This window comes from Ursus maritimus, unplaced genomic scaffold, assembly GCF_017311325.1.
Source record: "Ursus maritimus isolate PB19 unplaced genomic scaffold, ASM1731132v1 scaffold_21, whole genome shotgun sequence".
Classification (NCBI taxonomy): domain Eukaryota; kingdom Metazoa; phylum Chordata; class Mammalia; order Carnivora; family Ursidae; genus Ursus; species Ursus maritimus.
The window spans coordinates 50,907,504-50,931,768 of record NW_024424564.1 but is presented as its reverse complement, the minus strand read 5'-3'; the positions used below and the strand labels follow the sequence as shown (position 1 = coordinate 50,931,768).

The window sequence follows — 24,265 nt, the reverse complement described above, 5'->3', positions numbered from 1 at the left end:
GGTTTATATAGTTAAGTGTGTGTGTGTATATACAGTCTGGTATAAATACATATATATGTATACCCATATATAAATGCTTATTTTTATACGTATATATTTATAGGTACAGTTGGCATAAATAGATTTGGGGATGTTAACTTTAAAGATAAGAACTCCCAGTTATTTTACCAGCAAAAGATGGGTTTATTCGGGAATAAGAAGATCGCAATTCAGGACAAATGAGCTTGGCAAAACCATAGGTAAGTCCAGGGAATGAAAGAGAGGTAAGCTTTTTTAAGGAGGAAGGGGTAAACTAGGAAGTTTGTTATAGACTAAAAGTCCATTGGAGTAACCTGGGAGATGGAAGTATGGTGGTTTTTCATTGGCTGAGCCCTTGACCGAGGGATAAGGAAAACATCTCTTCCTCCCACTTGAGTAGTAGAGTAGTATGCATGCAAGGTCAAATCTATGCAAGGTCAAGTCCATTTCTTCCTGTTGGGTCTGCAGTTGACTAACCAGAGGTAGGACTTGGGAGCTCCCCCTGCCAGAACTTCCCAACTCCATTTTAGTGAGCTGTCTCGTTAATAATTTCACAGGGACAAACACTTGTTGAGCACCCCGGGCAGCGTGTGGGTCTGTTTGCCATGTGCAGTTGATATGCCAAGGGAGTCCTTTAGTAAATTAGATGGGAATTCTGTTCCCGGGAAGCTTCCAGCCTAGTGGGGGTCATGTCTGTATTTCAGTAACTAAAACACGAGTTAAAAACTGGCAGATGCCTTCAGAGAGAGTGTGTACTCCCAGCAGGAAGGGATCAGAGATCTCATGGAGAAGCAGGTATTTGACCTGGCCCAATCATTTCTTTCTGTATTTAGTTGAATATTTTTCTCTAAGTAGAGACTGAAACATGTAACTGTCATTGGGTCTTGGGAAGTGGTAAGAAAATCTTAAGTAGCTTTGAAGTTTCTGTGTCTCAAACCTTTGTAGAGGCACAGGCTGTTTCTCCTAAGTGACAAAACGTTATTAACACCTCTGTGCTCTGCTTCGGGGGATTGGGCGAGAGGGATGGTGTTCTTTGCAGTCAGGAAACAATGTATACCAGTCATGGTTCTGTGGTCCTTGAGCTAACCTGAGCTTAAAATCCCTTCTTTGGAAGACAGTGGGTAGGGTGACCTCACAGACTAAAAAGAAGCCAGGGGAGGTCGATTGTCTCCAAGGGGCGGAGGGATTCCCCAAAGCCCAGTTGGAACGCGGTTGCCAGAAGGAGGAGACGTGGGTGCTGGGCAAGGAGCAGTCTGTTTGTGGGGTGCCCGGTGAAATGGGATAGTACCACAACCAACTAAGGGCCAGGATGAATCCAGGATGCAAAGACACTTTTGTTTGTGTCTCAGATGAGTTCCCCTGAACTTCTGTAGGCTAAAAAGTATAGCACATCATCCGTAGGAACTCAAGAAATAGTGTAATATATAGGAGTTCAAGACATGTTTCCAGACTGCCTCCCAAAACTTACTGTCAGTAGGAGAGGTGAAGGCTTCTCGAGTTGCCCCCTTTGTGGATGGGTGAATTCAGGTGAGGCGAAACAGCGTCATCTGGATGCAGAGAGCCCAGCTTTGCAGTCATCAGTCTGACAGAAGGTGGACTCTTGGCTCTGCCACCAACCTGACGTAGACCTTGTGCCCTTCTTTTATTGTCTGTCAACGGAAGCTGTTTGTAATATTTTTTATTAGATCTCTCAAAGTTACAGGTTATTGCCTTTGTTACTCTGCGTTCATGCCAAGTGCAACAACAAGATGCATACACGTGGAGTTGGTAGTAAACCTCCAGCCCTAACGCTGTTGAGGTAAACCGGCACTGACCGGGCGCAGCAGAGCCTTCCACAACTTTCTCTAGCCCCTCCCAGACATCAGTGCATGTTTTAATACGAGCAAGAACATACCGTAGACACCACTCAGCAACCGGCTCTTCTCACGGCCCTTACTCTACTCTGAGAACAAAGATCTAACAGAGCGCGCTGTGTCTTGTAGGTGCTTATTGTTGAGTGAGGATGAGCGAATGGCACTCTGGATGTCTCCCCACGTCAGCAGTGTTTTGTAGTTACGCCAGATTGAATTGCTTCAGCTTTTTTGTAGGACATAATTATACCAACAGTGTATGAGTTGTGTGCCTCTTCTGGGCGTTCCCGCCAGCATTAGATGTTGTGTTTTGCTAATCTGATGGGTGAAAATAGCATCCTATTGTTATATTTTCCTAGTACCCATGAGGCTGAGCAACATTACACATATTTATTAGCCATTTGTATTTCTTCTAGGAGTTCTTTATCCATATTTTTTATCCATTTTTTTCTTTTATTGGATTTTCTTTACAGTTTTTAGGAGCTCTTATATATTGAGCTATAAATCCTTTGTTGTATGTATTGCAAATATGTCCCTCCGGCTATTTGTTTCTATAATTTGTTTTTATATTGTTTGGATGTCTTTTCCCACCCATGAAGTTTAAAGATTTTTATGTAGTCATATATGTCTGTCTCTTTATAGTGGTTAGATTTCCTGTTCCTTCCGTGGTCTAGAGAAGACGACAGACCAATTTCCTCTGTGTGTGTGTGTGTGTGTGCGCATATATATGTTTATATTTACTTGCAACATCTCTAAATATATTTCTAAATTTATTTCTAAATAGAACAACAATTTGAATATAGTGGCATATTAAAAGATTACAGAGGGGAGGTGGGCAGGAGGGTAGTGAAAGAAAGGGGATGTGTGGTATACTTATTGTGGCGAGCACTAAGAAATGTATAGAATTGTTGAATAATTGTATTGTGTACCTGAAACTGATATAACAGTGTATGTTAATTATACTTGAATTAAAAAAAAAAAAAAAGGTTTGCTTTCCACAACCAAGTAAGGCTTATTCCAGAAGTACAGGGGTATCCTAACAGGAAGTATGTCTGCTGGAGAAAGCTCTGGCTCGGGTCTGAAAAGCATGGTGTGTTCCAGTCCTGATGTCTGTTAACTCTCTGACTTTGGCTGAATTATTTAAATCTCCTGAACTTCAGTGTCATCTGTAAAGTTAGCAGGATTTTGTGGGGTGTAGTACCATCATATAGGATTGATGTAAGGGCTGAACGTGGGATAATACATGCGAAGTGATTAGAGCAGGGCTTGGTATATAGTAAGTGCTCATTTAAAGTGATGCTTAACAATTCAGTACATAACATTAAAAAGAAAACCTATATTGGGGCGCCTGGGTGGCATAGCGGTTAAGCGTCTGCCTTCGGCTCAGGGCGTGATCCCGGCGTTCTGGGATCGAGTCCCACATCGGGCTCCTCCGCTATGAGCCTGCTTCTTCCTCTCCCACTCCCCCTGCTTGTGTTCCCTCTCTCACTGGCTGTCTCTATCTCTGTCAAATAAATAAATAAAATCTTAAAAAAAAAAAAAACCTATATTGACTATATTAGCAGATGTTTAAAAGGCATGTAATAAAAACTAGCAGCTAATCCTAATAAAAATCTAAGTAAAATGGTCATAGAAGAAATATACATAAATGTGGAAGTATTTTCAGAACCCAGCAGCAAGCACATTAAGTCCTCATTCCATTAAGCTCCAGCATGACAGGGACCGTGCATGCAGCACTGTTCCTCCACATCTGTGAACCCCCAAAATGATCCTGTGGATGTGACAGCTCATGGGGAAGGGGCCAGAGGAGTGGCCATGGCAGTGTCTGCTCAGTTTGAGCTGCCCCTGTGCCTCTCTTCTGTCTGGAGCTTGTGACCACCTGTCCCTGAGGACTTCCCACTGGCCTTTCACCACCAGGTGTGGCTCCTGGCCTCACCCTGCAGGAACCAGGAATGAACTCCTGGGGTTGAGTGAGGAAGAGGATTGTTACTGTAACAAGCCACCTCCCCAAGGCCCAGGGAGCAGTAGTAGGGCAAGTACCAGGAACCAAGAGTGGCGTCTAGAGTGCTGAGGGCCAGCTGTAGGTGCGGGTAACCTGGCAGGCACCCATGGTTCTGTCCTGTCCCTGCGAGGAATTAGCCAATGAGTCTTTTCCTATACTTCTCTTGGGTTGTCTGTATTTTTATGTCTATGGCCGTCCCACCCTGAATTCGCCTGAACTCGTCTATTTTTCTTATTGATTTGTGTTGGTTGTTCTTCATTCTGCATAGAAGCCAATTTGCTGGTTCTATGAGATACGGATATCACTTCTTACCTTGTCCATGTGTTTTTACTGTCATTGTGCTATCTGTTGTTAAACATTTTTAATTTCTTTTTTTTAAAGATTTTATTTATTTATTTGACAGAGAGAGAGGCAGTGCGAGAGGGAACACAAGCAGGGGGAGTGGGAGAGGGAGAAGCAGGCTTCCGCTGAGCGGGGAGCCCGATGCGGGGCTCGATCCCAGCACGCTGGGATCATGACCTGAGGCTGAAGGCAGACACTTAATGACTGAGCCACCCAGGCGCCCCAAACATTTTTAATTTCAGTGCAGTTCACTATATTAATCTTTTCTTTAAAGATCAGTACTTTTATTTTTTTTTAATTTTTTATTTTTTTTAAAGATTTTATTTATTTATTTGACAGAGAGAGACAGCCAGCGAGAGAGGGAACACAAGCAGGGGGAGTGGGAGAGGAAGAAGCAGGCTTCCAGCGGAGGAGCCTGATGCGGGGCTCAATCCCAGAACGCCGAAGGCAGACGCTTAATGACTGAACCACCCAGGCGCCCCAGTTCAGTACTTTTAATGACCTTTTTTTTTTTTTAAGATTTTATCTATTTATTTGCCAGAGAGAGCGCGCGCGCACTAGCAGGGGGGAAGCAGGCGGAGAGAGAAGCAGGCTCTTCGCTGAGCAAGGAGCCCGATGTGGGACTCCTGGGATCATGACCTGAGCCGAAGGCAGATGCCCAACCAACCGAGCCACCCAGGTGCCCCTTTTAATGACTTTTTAAAGGAAATCCTGGGGCGCCTGGGTGGTTCAGTTGGTTAAGTGTCAGACTCTTGGTTTTGGCTCAGGTTGTCATCTCAGGGTCCTGGGATCAAGCCCTGCATTGGGCTCCAAGCTCAGCATGGAGTCTGCCTTAGATTCTCTCTCTCTTTCTCTCTCTCTCTCAAATAAATAAAATCTTTAAAAAAATAAATAAATAAAGGGAGTCCTTCCTTGCGTTGAGGTCATAAAGATATTCTTTATTTTCTTTAACACTTTTAAAGTTTTGCTTTTCACATTAAGCCTTAGTCTGTCTGAAGTTGATTTTGTAATTGATTTTTGCATGAAGTACGAATCCAATTTTATTTTCTTCCATTTGGATGACTGGTTGAATCTGCACCACTATTGGGAGACCCCCACTGTGCCTTGGGAACACCACTTCTGTCATAGAGGAGTTTAGAAACATGTGTGGGTCTGTTTCTTAGCTTTTTTTTGTTGTTGTTAAATTTTAATTTTTTATTGCAGTAAAGTATGCATAATATAAAATTTACCATTTTAACCATTTTAAATTATATGATTCCGTGGCATTAAGTACATTTACATTGTTGAGCAATCACCACCATAATACGTCTCCAGAACTTTTTCATCTTCCCAGCCTGAATCTGTGTCCTCATTAAACAACTCCCCATTCCTCTCCACCTCTTCTAGCCCTGTGGGTCTTCTTCCAGTTTGTCCCTGATCAACGTATCACCACTAGAGGCAACCTTCCCTTCCTCCAGTCTGCCTTTTATTTATTTTGTTTTAAAGATTTTATTTATTTATTTTAGAGAGAACGACTTGGGGGGGGGGGCACAGAGGGAGATGGAGAGAGAATCTCAAGCAGACTCCATGCTGAGTGCAGGGCCCGACTTGGGGCTTGATCCCAGGACCCCAAGATCATGACCTGAGCCCAAACCAAGAGTCAGATGCTCAACTGACTGAGCCACCCAGGTGTCCCCATTCTGCCTTTTAATAAAAGTATTTTGGTTTTAACTTCCTTATGAGTGAACCAGAAGGACAGAGACTCTCTAAGTGGATCTCTATATCCCTTAAAATTAGCATTTTATGGTGAGCGGGTGATGAGAGTTTAATAAATGCTAGTAAATGAGTACTGGTATTGGGTTTGAACGAGTTAGTAAGTTAAATTCACTCAGGTTCGGACCTGTGAGAGAGTGATGCGAGAGTGTCAGAATAAGACCAGATACCCCTTCGCAACAGGCGTGGAGGATATGCCGGAGTATAGCTTATACGCAGCGCTAGCCAAGTGGATTTGCTGACTCTCCCTGACCCACCTTCTGGTATAGCCTCCTTCGAGGTCAGCTGGGTCTGCGGAGCAGGTATCTTTGCTCCAGATGGCTGCCTTGCACTGGTCTGCAGGGGAGAGAGAAGAAAAAGAGGCCTAATTTCCATTGCTTATGATCTTTTTTTCTTTTTTCTTTGACATATACTTGATGTACAGTGTTATATTAGTTTCAGGTGCACACATAGTGATTTGACAATTTTACACACTATGCAGTGCTCACCATAAGTGGTCACCATCTGTTACCATACAGTGTTATTACAGTATTAAATTGACTACATTCCCTATGCTGTACTTTTCATGTCTATGACTTATTTTATAACTGGAAGTTTGTACCTCTTTGAAGATTTTATTTTAGAGAGAGAGCATAGCGGGGAGGGGCAGAGGGAGAGGGGGAGGGGGTCTCAAGCAGACTGTGCTCAATGTGGAGCCCATTGAGCCCATCGTGGGGTTTGATTCCAGGACCCTGAGATCATGATCTGAGCCAAAACCAAGAGTAGGATGCTTAACTGACTGAGCCACCCAGGCGCCCCAGAAGTTTGTACCTCTTAATCTCCACCTATTTTGCCCATCCCTGCACCTACCTCCCTTCTGGCAACCACCAGTTCTTAGAATATATGAGTCTGTTTCTATATTTGGGTTGGTTTGTTTTTTAGATTCCACATATAAGTGACATCATATGGTATTTGTCTTTCTCTGACTTATTTCACTTAGCGTAACACACTCTGGGTCCATTCACGTTCTTGCAAATGGCAAAATCTCATTCTTTTTTACAGCTGTGAAATTCCAGTGTGTGTGTGTGTGTGTGTGTGTGTGTGTGTGTGTGTATCTAGATACAGATACATATATCACATCTTTGTTACCTATTTGTCTATTGATGGACACTTGGACTACTTCCATTTTTTGGCTATTGTAAATAATGCTGCAGTAAACATAGGGGTGCATATATCTTTTTGAATTAATGTTTTCATTTTCTTGGGTAAATACCCAGCAGTGGAATTACTGGATCATGTAGTAGGTCTATTTTTAATATTTTGAGGAATCTTTATATCATTCATGTCATTTCACAGTGGTTAAACCAATTTACACTCCTACCAGCAATGCGTGAGCGTTCCTTTTTCACCGCATCTTCACCAGCACCTGTTTCTTGTCCTTTTGATTTTAGACATTCTGACAGGTGTGAGGTGATATCTCATTGTGGTTTTGATTTGCATGTCCCTGATGGTTAGTGATGTTGAACTTCATGTGTCTGTTGGCCATCTGTAAGTCTCATTTGGACAAATGTCCTATTGGGTCCTCTGCTCATATTTTATTATTTTATGTATTTATGTATTTATTTATTGGTGTTGTGTAAGTTCTTTATTTTGGATATTGACCCCTTTCCAGATATATCACTTGCAAATGACTTTTTTTCAGTAGGTTGCCTTTCTGCTTTGTTGATGGTGTTTGTTTTTTGTTTTCTCTTTGCCATGCGGAGGCTTTTTATTTTGGGGTAGTCCCAATAGTTTATTTTTCCTTTTGTTTCCCTTGCCTGAGAAGACAGATCCATAAATATGTTGCTAAAGCTGATATTCAAGAGTTTAATGCCTATGTTTTCTTTTAGGAGTTCTGTGGTTTCAGGTCTCTCATTTAGGTCTTTATTTTGAGTTTATTTTTGTGTATTGTGTAAGAAGGTGGTCCATGTACCTGTCCAGTTTTCCCAGCACCATTTATTGAAGAGACTGTCTTTTTCTCATTGGATATTCTTGCCTCCTTTGTCAAAGATTAATTGACCATATAAGTGTGGGTTTATTTCTGGGCTCTTTTTTTTTTTTTTTTTAAGATTTTATTTATTTACTTGACAGAGAGAGAGAGAGCCAGCGAGAGAGGGAACACAAGCAGGGAGAGTGGGAGAGGAAGAAGCAGGCTCCCAGTGGAGGAGCCTGATGTGGGGCTCAATCCCAGAATGCCGGGATCACACCCTGAGCTGAAGGCAGACGCTTAACGACTGAGCCACCCAGGCGCCCCACGGGCTCTTTTTTTGTTCCATTGATCTGTGTTTGTTTTTGTGCCAGTTCCATACTGTTTTGATTACCACAGCTTTGCAGTGTATCTTACAACCTGGGATTGTGATGCCGCCAGCTTTGTTCTTCTTGCTTATGATCTTTCAATGATGATCCCCAGCCAGGGGTACCTGGGTGGCTCAGTTGGTTAAGTGGCTGCCTTCGGCTTAGGTCGTGATCCCAGGGTCCTGGGATGGAGCCCTGCTCAGCAGGGAGTCTGCTTCTACCTCTGGTCCCCCCCTCACCCCAGCTGCCACTTGTGCTCTCTCTCTTTCAAATGCATAAATAAAATCTTAAAAAAATGATGATCTGCACCCAGACAAGAAGCTCTATTTGATCACTGTCCCCTGCCCTCCAGGAAGAGCACTGTACTGTTTTTTTCCTGGGGAGGAGTTAGGCATTGTGTAACAGACTAGGAGCATTTAGAGAAAAATCCTTCCGGGGCGCCTGGGTGGCCCAGTCGGTTAAGCATCTGACTCTTGATTTTGGCTCATGTCACGATTTCAGTGATCTCAGGGTCGTGAAATCAAGCCCTGCATCCAGCTCCATGTTGGGCATGAAGACTGCTTAAGATCCCACCCCACCCCCCTGCCGCCATGCTCGCTTGCTTTCTGTCTCAGAAAAAGAGAAGAAAATCCTTCCTCATGGAAATCAGTGGAGAGGTAGATGGAATACAAATAAAATTCGTATTCGATTAATAGATGAATGTGTTGCATGTGGTACCTGTCATCTGGTGCTCACAGGAAAGAGCTGTGAGGGGACGATAAAGGTGCCGGCTCCTTGGGGGAATTGGCTTTTCTGTTGTACCTAGGTCTTGGTGGGCCAGATGGAGGGCAACCAGAAGGAGAGTGGATAAAGGGATTTGGAGGGAAGGAGACTTAGATTTGGGGACAAGATGGGCTGTCAGGTACCAGACCAGGTGCTTTGTCTCATTTAACCCTCTCAGCAACCTGAGGGTGGGAGGTGCTTGTCCTCTTTTTACAGTTGAGCAACCCACCCCCCTGGGCATCTGGGGAAGGCTGCTATGCCTAGTACTGGTGTGGGGCTTTCCATACCTGGTGAGCCCGGGCACACGGCCCCTGAAGTCTGAACCATCGAATGTGTAAAGACCAGGGTGTATTTGGAGAGTTTCTAATTCAAAAAACATTTTAAAAATGAATGGAAAAAGCATATGTGGGCTTTTTCTCAATGTGAAGTTGAAGAACAAAGCCTCAGTGGAGGGCTGTCGGTCAGTGGCATTATTGTACAGATTCCAGGTTACATAATTCAGAGCGCTGGGGAAGTTTTGACCTGAATTTTGCAAGACATTCTTCAATTACTGGATAAGCAGAAGTAATGAAGCTAGCTGCTCATCGATGAGAAAGATGGCAGATTCTGTCATTTTCAAACTGTTGTTTTGGAGAACAAATACAACTTTTTAAAACTGTCTCTCTTTTCTTTTTAAGGATTGTTTCAAAAAATCACTGCTGGTTTTCTGTCTTCGTCTTTCAGTAATTTTGTTGCAGGGCATTTGGGCAGGAATATTTCACATAAATTCTTCCTTGAGCTGACCTTCAGTGTAAGACATTTGCTCAAGTGCCCAGGCAGACATCTGGCTGCTCTAAGATGCTTGTTTTGTGTTGACTCTAGCCTTTAAAGTTTTCTTAAATCCGGTTCAGAATGAATTAAATCCCCACACGTAGTTCATACTTTGAAAACCCAGGTGTGTGCTTTTATTTCTAGAATTGTGTCCTGTTTCAAATGTAGGAAGGTACTCTTATAAAGAAGCACACTGTTTATATTAAGTGCAAAGCTAGTTAAAAGCATGAGTGAATTTTCAGTCACTGTGTGGCGGTAGGCTCAGTCCTTCCAAGCGTGGTGTCCTGGTCAGAAAGACCAAGGCAGAATCCTGCTTCTTCCAGCCCATCCCCTGGGCAGAGCTACAGCATCTGATTTCCTAGTGCAGTTCTGATCACAGCTCATCTTCTCTCTAGATACTTAAAAAACACATTTTTTTTAACTGAATTAGCATACAGTGGTATGTAATACCTCCTCGTTTTGTTGGTCTCACTCAGTGAGCTCACAGACCCTCAGAACTTGCTGCTTGAATGGAGAGGCGCTGGAGGGGAGAAGCTGGGTAGTAAGGGAGGGTGGGGTGGAGGAGACCGGGCAGGGCAGTCTCGTGGTTTGGAGGTCACTTCTGTCAGCCCAGTTCATTATCACAGTCAGATGCTCCGTGTCCTGTGGTGTGCTCCTTGTGTGGCCTTCAGCTTATAGGGGCCCTGCCTTGGTTTCAGGGTGCTTCCTTTCTTTGAGACTGTGTAGCAAATTGTTTTCTTTCTTTATGCTTCAACTCCCCTGGCTAAACTTTGTTTTATTTTATTTATTTTTTAAGTAGGTTCAACACCCAGTATGGAGCCCAGTGCAGGGCTTGAACTTACGACCCTGAGGCCAAGAGCTGAGCTGAGATCAAGAGCCAGAGGCTTAACTGACTGAGCCACCCAGGCACTGCCTCCCCTTGGCTGAATTTTAAAATGAAGACCTCAGGAGACTTGGGTGGCTTAGTCAGTTAAGCGGCTGACTTTTGATTTTGGCCCTGGTTGGTGGGCTCTATGCTCAGTGGGAAGTTTTCTTGAAATTCTCTCCCTCTCCCTCTGCCCCTCCTCCTGGTCGTGCTCCCTCTCATTCTCTCTCTCTAAAATAAATAAATCTTAAAAAAAAATAAAATGAAGGTCACATTGCCTTTGACTCTTTCTTGTGAAGGATATAATGAGTATTTATTAGCCAGTTAAATTTTTTATATTATTTCTGTGATAAACTTTTTATCTTGGAAAAGTTTTAGGTATACAGAAAAGTTGCAAAGACAATGCAGAGCATTCCCATATACCTTTCACCTAATTTCCCCTAATGTTAACATCTTATGTAACTCCAGCACAGTTGTCAAAATGAAGACTTTCACATCAGTGCAGTGTTATTAATGAAACTACAGACTTGACTTGGATTTCACGGGTTTTTCCACTGAGATTCTGTCTGTTCCAGGATCCAGTCCAGGATATCACATTGAGTTCAATTGTCCTGTCTCCTTGGTCTCCTCCATCTGTGACAGTTTCTGTGTTATTTTTCACGACCTTGACAATTTTGAAGACTGCTAGTCGGATATTTTGTGGAATGTCCCTCAATTTGGGTTTGCCTCATGCTTTTTTTCTTCTTCACATTATTGGACTGGGCTTATGAGTTTTGGGGCAGAATACTGCAGAGGTGAAGTGCCTTCCTTACCACATCGTATCAGGGCGTACAGTGACGTCAGCATGACTTACCCCTGGTGAGGCTCACCTTGTGGGCTTCGTATTTTTATTCCTTGGTTTTACACACATTTTACGTGGGCTCTGGTTCCTATAAAGTTGCCATCCCCTTCAGGTGAGGACCTCTGCTCTGCTTGCTTTGTGTCTCCTCTTCCCAGACTGAGGACTCATGCTGTGGACCGGCCAGGTCACGTAAAAACACACTTGGGCCTTATGATTCCATGAGCATTTAATAATTTTCACAATCACAAGTGAGACAGGATTGGTCCTCTACTGATAGTTGTTGAAACTAGGCATCATTATTCTATTCTGTACTTTTTATACATTTGACATTTTCCATGAAAGATGAAGAGAAAAACATTTCCAGTCTACAGATATAATGAATCCCAGATTGTTTTGATAGTGTAGGTGTTATGGTATTGGTTGTTGCCAGAGTTGTTCAGGCTATTACTCATCTTAAAAGTATTTGATTCTTCCCCAAGGCCTCCATAGGAAGAAAAACTTGTGTGTAAACCATTGTTAAGTGGTACTGCTAAAAATTACATCATAATAATATTTCTCAACATCTTTGAGGAAGAACAATAATTGGTGTGCTATCAGAAAATAATTCTACATAAAATGAGATTACAGATTAGTTGGAATACAGTTGTGGAACAGAAAGAAAATCTGTACTATTTATTGTCGTATTTGTTGGAAAGAGCATCTAAATCTAACAAATTTGGACACAGCCTATTTCTTATACATGCACTGTTTTGACATTACAAACGACAAGTGTGGTGTTTCAGTAAGTGTAACAGAGAAATATACTGATACCATTTAAAGATCTTAGTTCCCCCTCCTGAGCCTGAAGACACTTTTTCATAGGTGGGGAATTGTAAGTGGGTTTGGAGGGGGTGTACTGGGGGGACAAGCACAAAAGGACCCAGGATCTGGGTGAGCTCACTCTTGGTGTTCCATTTCCATTAACCTGCAAACACACGGTCACAGAGTGAGGAGTTGTGAAAATGAACGCTGTCACAAAGCGTAGTAAGCACACTCGGTGCCACATTTTCAGGCCACATCTTGACCCTGGAAGTCAGTACTCTCAGCTATTTATAAAATAATTTCCCCCAGCCCTAATCCAAGTGCATAGGTCCTGTCACAGGACCTTCTGACCTATCAGAGGTCTTTATACAGCTTTGCATGCGTATGTTCATTGTCGAGGTTTGGTGGTCACCAAGTTCTGTGGGTCATGTGTGCTGTCAGAGGCACTGGGATCCCTGTCTCCTCTTAGGGAAGAGGCTATCTGGCGGCTGACTCCCCTTTCTCAGGGTTATCATTAGGAGGGCTGAAGTTGTGAAAGCTCGTGAAGCGCCCTGCCTATGTGTGGCTGGCACTGGGGATTGGGCCTTTCATTTGGTTCCGTTCATCTGGTAAACTAAGATGTGCTTATTCTGCAGAATGTCTCCCTTAGACCTGTCTCTGCATGGGATTCGTTTGTGTGACATTGAGGTCTTAAAGAACCTCTATACTGTGTGAATGAGATTGTTGGTCTGAGGCCAGGGCCGGCATCTTCTGCTTTTGCATGCAGCTGGAGAGCCTTGACCATTCCTGGGACTTATGTTTGTTTACGGAAATGGTTCATAAAATCTCAGACTTCATGGAGTGAATTGTGGGGTATGCCCAGGAATCCCATCCCTTGGCTTTCCCATATGAAATTTTGCACAATTGGTGAAGCCACCTGCAAGGGTGATGTGCCTCCCTCTGGAGGATGAGGTTTCAGGCTTTGGTTGATAGCATCTTGCTCCAGGGTTTATCCAGAACAGGGGATTTTATGGAAGCCTTGCAGGCAGGGCTCTGCCCTCCGTATCTGTTAGTGCCCAGAGATTGTGAGTGCTGTGGTCCTGAGCACCCTCTGTGCAGCAGTAGTCTCTCCACAGCCCTTCTGCTCGCTGCCTTGGAGTCAGCTGTCTGGCTTTAAGATCTCCTAAGGAACTCAGTGTATTCCTTCATTATAAAGTCAATGCATGGACTTTGTAAAATACAACTACAAATATTCAAAAGGAGAAAAATTACTGTCAATACCTTGACATATGCTTTCCCAGATCATTATACTTACTCACACACAAATGTGATTTTTAAAGACAAATAGGATCATATGGTTTACACTGTTTTGTAACATGCCCTTCTTTAGCTCACCCTCACGAATGGGAGAACTGTGTTCCTCATTTGTACTCTGCCTTAAGCTGGGTCACCTGTCACAGACGCAGAGCAACCACTGCCAGGCCGAGCAGCTTGCTTTCTCCCTGTGACTCCTGTCAGGTGGCTCACAGTGTGCTGGTGAGACTTGTTCTGGGCTCGGCACTCTCTGCCACTCAGCTTAGTCGGCCTCTTGGCAAAGTCCCTTCACTTTCTTTGCCTTCACAAGACATTCTGAACCAGCCCCGTCCATGCCCATACTTCGTTCCTTGTGGTCACCATGCCTTTGCTTCCATTCAGATTGTGTCATTGATTCCTTGATTTTCTGACATTTATTGGTTGCCTGCTCTCTGACTTTGCCGGGGATTAACCTTATGCCCTGCCACCTAAGCATGTGCCTACTGTGTTTCGACCCTATCCTCGGATAGGGCCCTTTGACCCTTCCGTGACTTTAGCTGTGATCACCGTCATTGGGAGCTTCCGGTTCTGTCATCAGGGGATGACCTCAGTGGCTACCATTTAAAGATACACTGTGTGTATATTGTCTCACTTAATCTTCCCAAGCCCTGGGTGGTACCTGAGGCTGTCTTCACGTTACAGGTGGAGGAATCTAGAAGCTTGCCAAGGCCCTGTATCTGCTCACGACTGCCCCTCTCTGTTGCTTGGCCCCACTCAGCTCTGTCTTTTCCACACAGGTATGGAGGTCCTGTAGGGGGCCAGCCTCTAACCTCCTCACTTGGAAGGATCTCATTCCGTGTTGAAGTACAATTGGGAGCCTTGTGTTTAAGATTGTTTAAGTACAGTAGGCTTCAATTTTAAATGGTAGAAGAAAAACATAAAATGTGTAAAATGAGATGCACTTTTAAGTTTGTAGTTGGTATTCTATTTATAAGATTATTTATTTGAGAGGGTGTGTGTGTGAGTAGGGGTAGGGGCAGAGGGAGAAGGAGAGGCAGAGAATCTCAAGCAAACTCCATGCCGAGTGTGGAGCCCAATGTGGGGCTTGATCTCACGACCCTGAGATCATGACCCGAGCCTAATCCAAGAGTTGGTTGCTTTACCAACTGAGCCACCCAGGCGCCTCAGTTGGTGTTTTATTTATAATAACATTTCAGACCCTAGAATGGAAGCTTTTAGGGGTTAGAGAACATATCTTTTAAATTGAATTTATATAGCACTCAGCACTACCTACAGGCTTTAGATTCATTCATTAAACTCTAAATGTATACTTATTACGTGCCAAACTGAAGTATAGTGTTCTTGAGTCAGGGTTCAAATGTCCCCTGTTTCTTGGCACATTGGAATTCTTGATTTAAAAAAAAAAAAAGATTTATTTGACAGAGCGTGCACAGAAACGGGGATTGGCAGGAAGAGGGAGAAGCAGGCTCCCCACTGAACAGGGAGCCCGATGTGGGGCTTAATCCCAGGACCCTCGGATAATGATCTGAGCTGAAGGCAGACACTTAACTGACTGAGCCACCCAGGCGCCCCGGGATTCTTGATCTTTTCCCATCTTTCCCATCTTCTTTATCCCTAGCACTGGTCCAAATGGAGAAGGAGAAGGTAATGGCAGCATTCTGGAATGCTTGGGATCATGATTTCCATTTATTTACATATTTATATCTCTCTTGGTTTCACAAAGGGTTTGAGCTGGTTGTTTGGGACTACCAAAAAAAAAAAAAAGAAAGAAAGAAAGAAAAAACCAAACACAAAAAACCAGAGCTGAATTCTTCCTTTGCGATTTCCAAAGCAACAACAATAAAACATGTTTATTTCTAATGAGGACCTCAGAGGTCACCCAGAGCTCTCCCATACCATCCCAGCGTGCTTGTGGGACCGGATGGGCTCCGCTGTCAGAAGGAACCATGTGTAGTAGCTCTGTGTAACTGCTGTGTGACTATGGGCAAGCCACTTGCCCCAGGGCTCTAGTTTTCTGAAAAATGGGGACGATATTCCCACTTTGCAGGGTTATCATGAAGTATAGTCATTGTATGTAAAGATTCTGGCAAAAGTATATAAAATGTCGTAAAATAGTCCTAACTTTAGCCTCTGTTTGCAGAGTTTCTAGTTCATGATGGTATTTTTATTGCCATGGGGCTAAAATATCAACATTGTCATTATTCTTTACAAAGCTAGAAATACTTAGTTTGAGGCTTTTGCTATATTCTGATGTTGTATGACCTGCTTTTTAGTGTTAAAATGCCTTTTTTATTATTAAAATGCCTTTGAAATGAAATAATGGGAGGTGATTGGTTTTTCTTTTTTTAGTGCCCTTAGTGGACAAAATAAAGTTGGCAGCCTTGCGTTCGGAGCTTCTGCCCTCAGTTGCCATACCCTGGTCAGTAAAGCCTGGGGAGGAGGAAGCCCCAGCCAGAGAGGGGAGAGATACAGCGCCTTCTTTACCTGACTCAGCTCAGCGCCCAGCCTCCCCGGTGGTTTCCCACATCTGCCCCACTCTCCTACGCAGGGCTCCCTGCCTAGGTCTGCTATGTGCCCTTGTCCCACTGTACAGTCCTCTGGGTGCTTGTCTCTCTACCCTACTAAACTCTAAGCTGCTTAAGGACAAGTGCGGGAAATTATTTAGCTTGTAACTTCCAGAATCTAGCATAGAGAGGGCACATAGAAATAAACGAGGGGGAAAATCACACCCGTAAACCTCCAGTAAAACATGAACAGAGCAGATCTCTAACTTTATTCCTGAAAATACCCCAAAACTCACCACAAATCTTGTTCACCACTCCTTTTTGATTTCAGACCTTCCTTCAGGGGTCATTTTCCATCTTCAGTGTGTTGTCCAAGGAAGGTTTCAGCTGGCCCCAGTACTGCGGGTGACATCTTAACCACCGAGATGTTGTGTTAGAAGCCTAGGTGTTTCTTCTCATGATGGCATTTTATAAAAGGTGTAAGAAAAGAAATTAACATATTTTTCATATCACATTGATGCTTTGAAGTTTTTCTCAATTGGGCTTTCTGCTTTAATTAGTTTGGCTTCATTTTTTTTTCTTTAGCTTTGGGTGAGTGCCAGGGAAGCAAAGAAGCTTATATAAAGGGTTTTATTTTTTATTTTTTTATTTTTTTTTTTACTTTGCCAAAGATAGAACTAGTACTTAGTTCAGCTTGTTCTGGCACCTTCTTCTTTGATCGAGAATGGTAGAAATTTGGCTTGGTTTATTCCTTTTTATATATACGTATCTGTGGGAAGACTAAAGGCAAGATGGCTCTATTTATGTCTTGTTTCATGAAAAATATGAAAGGCTAACATGTAAAATTTGAACATAGCTGCTGCCCTTCCCCCCCCATTGACCTATCAGAATGTTTTGTATAACCTAGAATTTAAGATTTACTTATCATTTGAAGAAAAAGAAAAGCTAATACCTGTAATTATCGCATTAGATTTTACTTGTTTACTGACTGTCAAACAGCCATTGGAGCCTGTCACTGAAAGCTGCCATTTCTGAGTCGCTGGCTGACGTCATCACGCTTTTTACTGCAGTGATATTGGAGAGCTGAGCTAACCTGGTTAGAAAGTGGACCGTTCAGGTTCATCAGAATCATTTGTGTGTGTTAGAGGATCAGTTCCAAAAACTGAGACCCAGGGCAATTCGCGCGTGCTGGCAAGACCTGGGCCTTGGTGGCATCTTGCAGGCCAATCCTTGGTGAAGGCAGTAGCTGCTGTGCCGCCCATGGAGAGGGCGGACAGTTCCGTTGTTCAGGCTCTGCAGTAGGCTTCTCTCCTGTCTTCTTTCCCTCATTCGCTGCCCCCCCTTCCCTCCCCTCCCCTTTCTCTTTCTTGAGATATTAATTTATATGTAAATGGATATGACAAATGGATACACCTGTGTAGCCACTGTCCCAAGCAAGACAGAGACCATTTCCATCATTTCAGAACTTTCCTTGTGCCCTGTGCAGTCAGCCCCCACCCAGCTCCTGGCCCCCAGCAAACGTTGATCTGTCACTATGGATTTGTTTGGCCGGGTTTAGAATTTCATGTAAATAGAACACACAGTGTGCACCCTTTTGCATCTGGCCTCTTTTGCTCACCATGAAGTTTCTGTGATTTACCCATTTGCATCTGTCAGAAGCTCATTCCTCTTCAGCGTTGAGGAGTTTTGTACTTGTGGCGATGCTGCACAGAGCCATTTCTGTTATCTGTATGCAGAAGTGGATAGAGAAATCAGGGCTCTGTGGAAGTGTGTGCGTGGTCTGTTTGTAGACCCCTTTCCCCTAACTCTCCTTAGCACTTGAGGAAGGCTGGGAGGAAGAGCAGAGGAGACATCTTTTCCTCCAGGCCATCACTAGTCCTGGTAATCAATCCTTAAAGAGTTTGGCTTCTCAGAACAACTCTGTTCTGGGTACCCCCGGCCTATGGTAGTGGATACCATCCTGGTTTGTCTTTCTAGAGGTGGGGAGCTGGGCATTCTTAATGGTGTAAGGTCTTGTGACCAGAGGGCCTCTTCTAGAGTTGTTGCATGACTTCCAACATTCCGGCAGCGGCTAGATCTCCTGGCTCTGTGTTTAGGCCTTGCTAAGTTCAGGGACATGGGAACTGTGGAGCCCATCTAGCATGGGGCGGCCAGATACCTCCGCCTCTCACCCCAGCACCTACCTCTAAGTTACCTGGCTTTTCCCTGGCCCTATCCGGCTCAGCTGTTAGCTTCGGCCTAGGAAGGAGGCCTGAAGCACAGAACTGCAATTTGCACTGTTTTATTAACAACCTGATTACTGTGTGCTGATAACCTCTTTAAGAATCACCTTGTAAGAGTCACTGGTTGTTTCGGGTTGGGGAAGTGGGGGGAGTAAAAGGTGGCAGCTAATGTGCATGGGGTTTCTTTTTGAGGTAAAGACAATGTCCTAAAATTGGGGTTATGGTTGCACAGCTCTGTAAATATACTAAAAACCATTGAATTATATACTTTAAATGGCTTTATTATGTGGTATGTGAATTACATCTCGATAAAGCTGTTTTAGAAAAAGTGTGACATTAAAGCAAGGACAGACCAATAGAGGAATGGGGAAAAAATCACACGGTGAAAATTTTATTCTTTCCCCCATGTGACATGACCTGTTGCCAGATATCCTCATGTTCCTCACAGGTCTAGTTCCAGGGAAGGCATGAGTAGGGTGGAGGGAGGATGGGCTTTGAAAATATCAGGTAGACTTGGGTTCGAATCCCATTCTGCCATTATTTGCTGGGTGATACTGGGCAGGCTGCTTAATTTCTCTGTGGTGGTTTTCCTCCCGTGAAACGGAGCTAGTAGTACCTGTCTTATGGAGTCTTTTAAAAGAGCTCAGTGAAGGCAGCCGTTTTCACCATGCCACAGTCCTATAACAGAACAGCGGTATCGGAGAGAAGAGACAGCCGGTCCGGTGTTGCCCTGATGTCTGTGCCTGATGCGAGGTTCATGACTGCGGCGCATGGACTCAGCCATCAGCTGAGGACGGAGGTCATGAAGGCATCGGTAGTCTTCAGCTAACTTGCTGGATTTTGTTTCAGAATTTTTTTCTGCCTTAATCTACATGGTTTAAGTAGGTTGATGGCAAGCTCTTGGAGAAGCCACTCCCGTCCCTTCCTTCATGAGGACTTCCCTGACCCTGTTTCCCACCCTAGCTCACTGCTCCCTTCACAGTGTTCGCTCAGCCCTCAGTGCATGTTGCTTCTAGCACTTAGCAGCTTGTGCCATTTTTATTTATTTATGCATCTGCCCTGCCCATACACTGAGCAATCCAAGGCAGGGATTTTGGCTTTTTCAGCCGTGGGGTCCCGAGGCCTTAAGCCCTGTGCCTGGCACAAATGTTTGTTGAATGAATGCCCAAAGGTTTCAAGTCTGGTGACAGAAACCAGATTGGAACTGGAAATACCAGTTTAGGCACCACGTGCAAGAGGTTAGCAGGTGGGTTTCCCTGGAGCAGTGTTTCTGTCCCAGTACCGCCTTAGGGGTGGAATAGCTGCCTGAGCCAGTCTCGTCCTCTGCCAGAGGGTCAGGACAGCTGGTCTCCAGGTAGGAACCCACTGGCCAAGGTTGTGGGGACCAGGAGAGAATGCCCCAGCCACTGTGGAAAGCCGGGCTCATTACTTCATAGTCCCACTGCTATCTGCACTCTTACTTCACTTCAAATCAGATTTTTATTCCATGGCAGCTGTATGCAAGACCCACTTCTGATTTATTGAGGGAAGCCAAGATGGAGAGGCCGTATAATGGTTAAATAGCTAGATTCTGGAAGCTGACTGCCTGGGTTCGGATCCTGGTTCCCTCACGTGCCAGCTTTGGGATGCAGGGCAGGTAATATAACCTCTCTGTACCTCAGTTATCTGAGCTGGAAAATGGAAGAGGTGACAGTCCCCTGATAGGATTATTTTCATGATTAACCATAAAGTAGTGCTATATAAATGTTTACTGAGCAGCTTGTGTTTGTTGGATTACAAAAAAAAAAAAAAGGAATTAAAGAATAAATCCACCTTGCTGTGGTTGTCCTCTCTCATAACCGAGAGCCCTAAGTGGGGCTGTGGGACAAAGAAGAGTTTTTGGTCATGCTAGCTGATGAAAAGGAGAGGTAGATAATCAGCTTGGTCTGCCAGAACTCAGGTGTTTATTTTTTCTTAGTGGAAGAAAATACCCCCAGAAAAGGACTTTTGTGACCGTATTTTTGTGCTGCTTAAATTTAGTTAAAATGCTTTGGAAGATAACTGCCAGACCCTTAGATTTAGAAAGCCTTTCTGTGTGTTGTGGTCAAGGACACTGAAGTAGTATCTGGAAACATTATTCAGCCTTTTTCAGCTTTCGTGTCCCTGGACAAGATGACCTTTAGGGCCATTAAACCTCTAGTAAGTGCCAGGATGAAGCAGCCGGCCTCTCGGCAGACCAGAGAGCAGGGCTGGCCTAGTGCTCCAGCATGTGCCTCTCTGTAAGCATGCGAGTGATCTAACTAAGCTGATGGTGCAATACAGCGAAGTTTGTGTTGTATTGGGTCGACTTCTTTTTTTTTTTTTTTAAGATTTTATTTATTTATTCGACAGAGATAGAGACAGCCAGCCAGAGAGGGAACACAAGCCGGGGGAGTGGGAGAGGAAGAAGCAGGCTCATAGTGGAGGAGCCTGATATGGGGCTCGATCCCATAACGCCGGGATCACGCCCTGAGCCGAAGGCAGACGCTCAACCGTTGTGCCACCCAGGAGCCCCTTGGGTCGACTTCTGTGTTTGATTTTTTAGGCGGGGGAAAGGGTAGTATAATAATTTTCCAAGTATGAATTATTATCATATGTCAAATAGTTGAGCCTTGTGTTCATATGATCTTTGCTTTATTGGTGTTTTTCCATCAAGGAATTTCTAAACACAGATTTTGGAAAGATATTTTTAACTTATTTTGTTTCATGTTACAAGGTCAGACTCAGGGCCCATGTTGCAAGGGAGGGAATGGTCTGGCTCTGTTCTGGCCACCACCACTTAAATGTAGCATCTAGCTTGCCATAGGGGTTGGGGGTGCACATGTATCTTCTGGGAGGGTACTTCGGGGGAAAATGAGCTCTTTAAATATTTGTTTCTTGTGTTTTACATATTAGTTTCAATACCTGTTCTTTCTTGCAGTGTTTGTATTTTTTTATGTTGTTGCATACATTTTTAAAACACTTTTTATTGAGATAGAACATATATATATATACATACATACAAGTGCACATATTATAAGTGTGTACAGTGATGAATTTTCACAAATGCAGCACACGAACAGCTCAGGAAACAGAGCCCTGCTCAGAAGAATTCCTGAGGACCCTTGCGTGCCGGGTCTCTTTTCCATTCTGCTCTAGCTTCAAGCCCCATAGCTAGTTGTGCCTCCTCTTCACTTTATCTAGAGGGAATTATATTATATTGTATGTATTCTCATGCGCGCATACATTTTAAAATGAGTTAGGACATCTTCCTCTTCTCTTAAAGTTACATTTATTCTTTTTTTCCCTTTTAATTCTTCGTAAAACTCTAGGAAGAAAGGGGTTTTGGGGTTTGGTTTTTACTTCTGGGGAATCACGCGTGCACATGTACGTGCCTGCGGAGACAGTGTGTGCTGCCGAGAGACTGGGGTCCCTGGCGCTGAGCTTGCATCCTCTTCCTCTGCATCTCCCCTGTTGAGCTGCTTTGCCTTGCTGTATGGCAGAGAAGTTGAGTTTTGTATGGAGGGACAATGTAAGATCATCCCGTGGAAGGAAGTCCCTGTCACATGAACTCCTGTGATGCCTGGCACCTTTGCTCCAGAGCAGGTCTTTTCTTCCTCTTGAGTTAGGAAGGATCAAACCCAAGGAGAGAGTCTAAGACTGTCCTATGCTGTGTAAGTTAGTTTATATACAAGTTGATTTTGCGGGGGGGGGGGCGGTTAATATGACTTTTGTTCTCCGATCTCCTCTCTCTGACTTTCTCTCGAATACTGAGATTTCTGTTTGGCCACTTTCTGAAAAGAAAGCTCCTCTGTGATGGTCGTAGCGGGCCTGGAGCCGAGGTCTGAGAACCTGGTGCCTGTAGGGTGCCTGCAGCAGTGTGGGGGACTGGCCTTATCTCGCTGCAAGGAGTCGGCAGCCAACAGGAAATGATGAAATGTGCTGGGAGAATTCGGCTGGGAGCTGGAGGTCAGACATACCAGCAGGGTCGGAAGGAGGCAGGTACGGAAGCTGATCTGCAAAGTGAGGCCGTTGAAGCTGGCATCTGACAGAAAAACGTGAGTGTGCTATTTACTATATTTCCTTTAAGGGAGACCTTTTTAAAAGCAGAGTTTTCATTGATTTTTTTTTTCTTCTGAGAGCTTGATTTAACAGAAATCTTGCCGTTTAAACACACTTAGTTTTAGAGCTTCTTGATGGAAATGTTCACCTAGTTCAATATTAACCAGTGTGTTTTATCCAAAATGCCTTGAGAAAATGTCAGAGTAAATGTTTGATTTCCTTGGTGAATAGATTTTGGCCTAAACAAATGAAAGATTATGCTTTATAATTTTTACTCTGGTTTTAGAACATATATGCATGCTTCATTCCTAAATAGATGGAATAAATTAGAAACTTTGGCATAGCTGAGGCCAGCTTACATACTTCCAGCTGGATTGTTTTCTTACTGGGGAGCTAAATGAGTTACTTGAGTGAACTATTAATAGAGGGTTGGTTTCTTTTCCTACTGTCAGGCATTATGTCTTTTACATGCTGCCATTTCCTTTCTTAACAGCCAAATCTAACCTACAAACACGGAAATGGGACTCGGGAGAAAAAGCAAACAAATTAGCTTCTCCTGTTGACGCTAATTGCTGTTTCATGGCCGTCTGCTCCAGACTCCCAGAATTAGCATGTGGCTTGCTCCAAGGCCCCCTCTGCCTTCCTTCTCCGTCAGTTCTTTCTTATTCCTCTTCGCAGCTGGACCTGGTGCCCTCAGCTCCATTTGACGGCTGTCACCAGACACTGTGCTTTTATTTTTAGTAGATACCACAATGTAAAAGTTTTATTGTTCCAACAACTGAGCAGCCTTACATACATATTTAATTGTTTCTTATCTGCAAGTCATATTCTGAAATTGAAAATTATGGCTCCCCTTCCCTCCTTTTTGTTTATGCAGTACTGTGCTTCTAATTAGAGGGCTTTTTTTTTTTTTAAATCCCAATACTTGAATGATCCATTGCTAGGTGAATATACTTTTGGGATAACCTATTGCTGTGAACATGAGAAAGGCAACATCAGGGTCTTCCTTCTGTTCTCCAGAAAGTGTCATGCTGGTACAGTCTGTGCCACATAGAGAAGCATATTTTCTTCTTAGGTCGTTACCTTGTATGATTTGTGTATTTCTGACACTTTTAGGGTTGTGTTTTCCTATTTTTTTTTTTTTTTTAGAAATCCCCCAAGCATATGATATTTTTCTTAGACCTTAATGAGGTCCATAGGTTTTGCCCTTGCTGTTGTAATTCTGAGTATCTCATCAAGTTCTTCTTCACACTAAGATATCGTACTGAATTCTAGATGAACTTTAAATGCTGTGTTTATGAAAGTAACAGAGAGGAATAGTAACTTCAGACTGAAACATCTTGCAGGTCTGAGATTTATGCCAGTAGTAAAAATAAGCCTCCCCTCTTTCTTTTCATACATCGTTAGTCCTCTGTTTTGCCCTGCCACATAATTCTGCTGTTCATTTGGTGGCATAGTTAAAAAGATGGGAACATGATATTTAGAGTTGTAATGGCTCTTACTGGAGGTCTAGTCAGGCCCCCCCCCCTTTTTTTAAACAAAGGAATTAAGACCAAGAGGTGACATACCTTGTTGACTCGTCCAAGGTCACACGGCTTGTTGGTAGCTGAGTGAATCTAGACCAACTTCTGGGGCACCAGCCTCTCTTCTCTGCTTTCTTCACATATTATCTCATGATTAATAGGACTTGGCTAAGAATGGCTTTTTTCTTCTAATGAGTCCATTTTCATTTGTTTCATTTTCAAATATTCAGCTTTTATATGCAATAACTTCCCTAAGTTAGTACCATTGGACATAGGTATACAGTGAGTTACCTGAAGCCGGAAGAGCG

The 24,265-nt window shown here is 43.7% G+C and overlaps 1 protein-coding gene across 4 annotated transcripts in view; it reads left to right on the top strand.

Moving 5' to 3' along the window:
• PACSIN2 (protein kinase C and casein kinase substrate in neurons 2) overlaps positions 1-24,265 on the top strand; it is a 132,049-nt gene that overhangs the window by 22,955 nt on the left and 84,829 nt on the right. The window contains exon 1 of one of the 4 annotated variants that reach the window (XM_008702915.2): positions 22,160-22,430. The exons of the other annotated variants lie outside the window; for them this stretch is intronic. The gene's annotated coding sequence lies outside the window, so the exon portion shown is untranslated. Of the gene's footprint in view, positions 1-22,159; positions 22,431-24,265 lie in introns of those variants that run through there. 4 annotated transcript variants of the gene reach the window in all.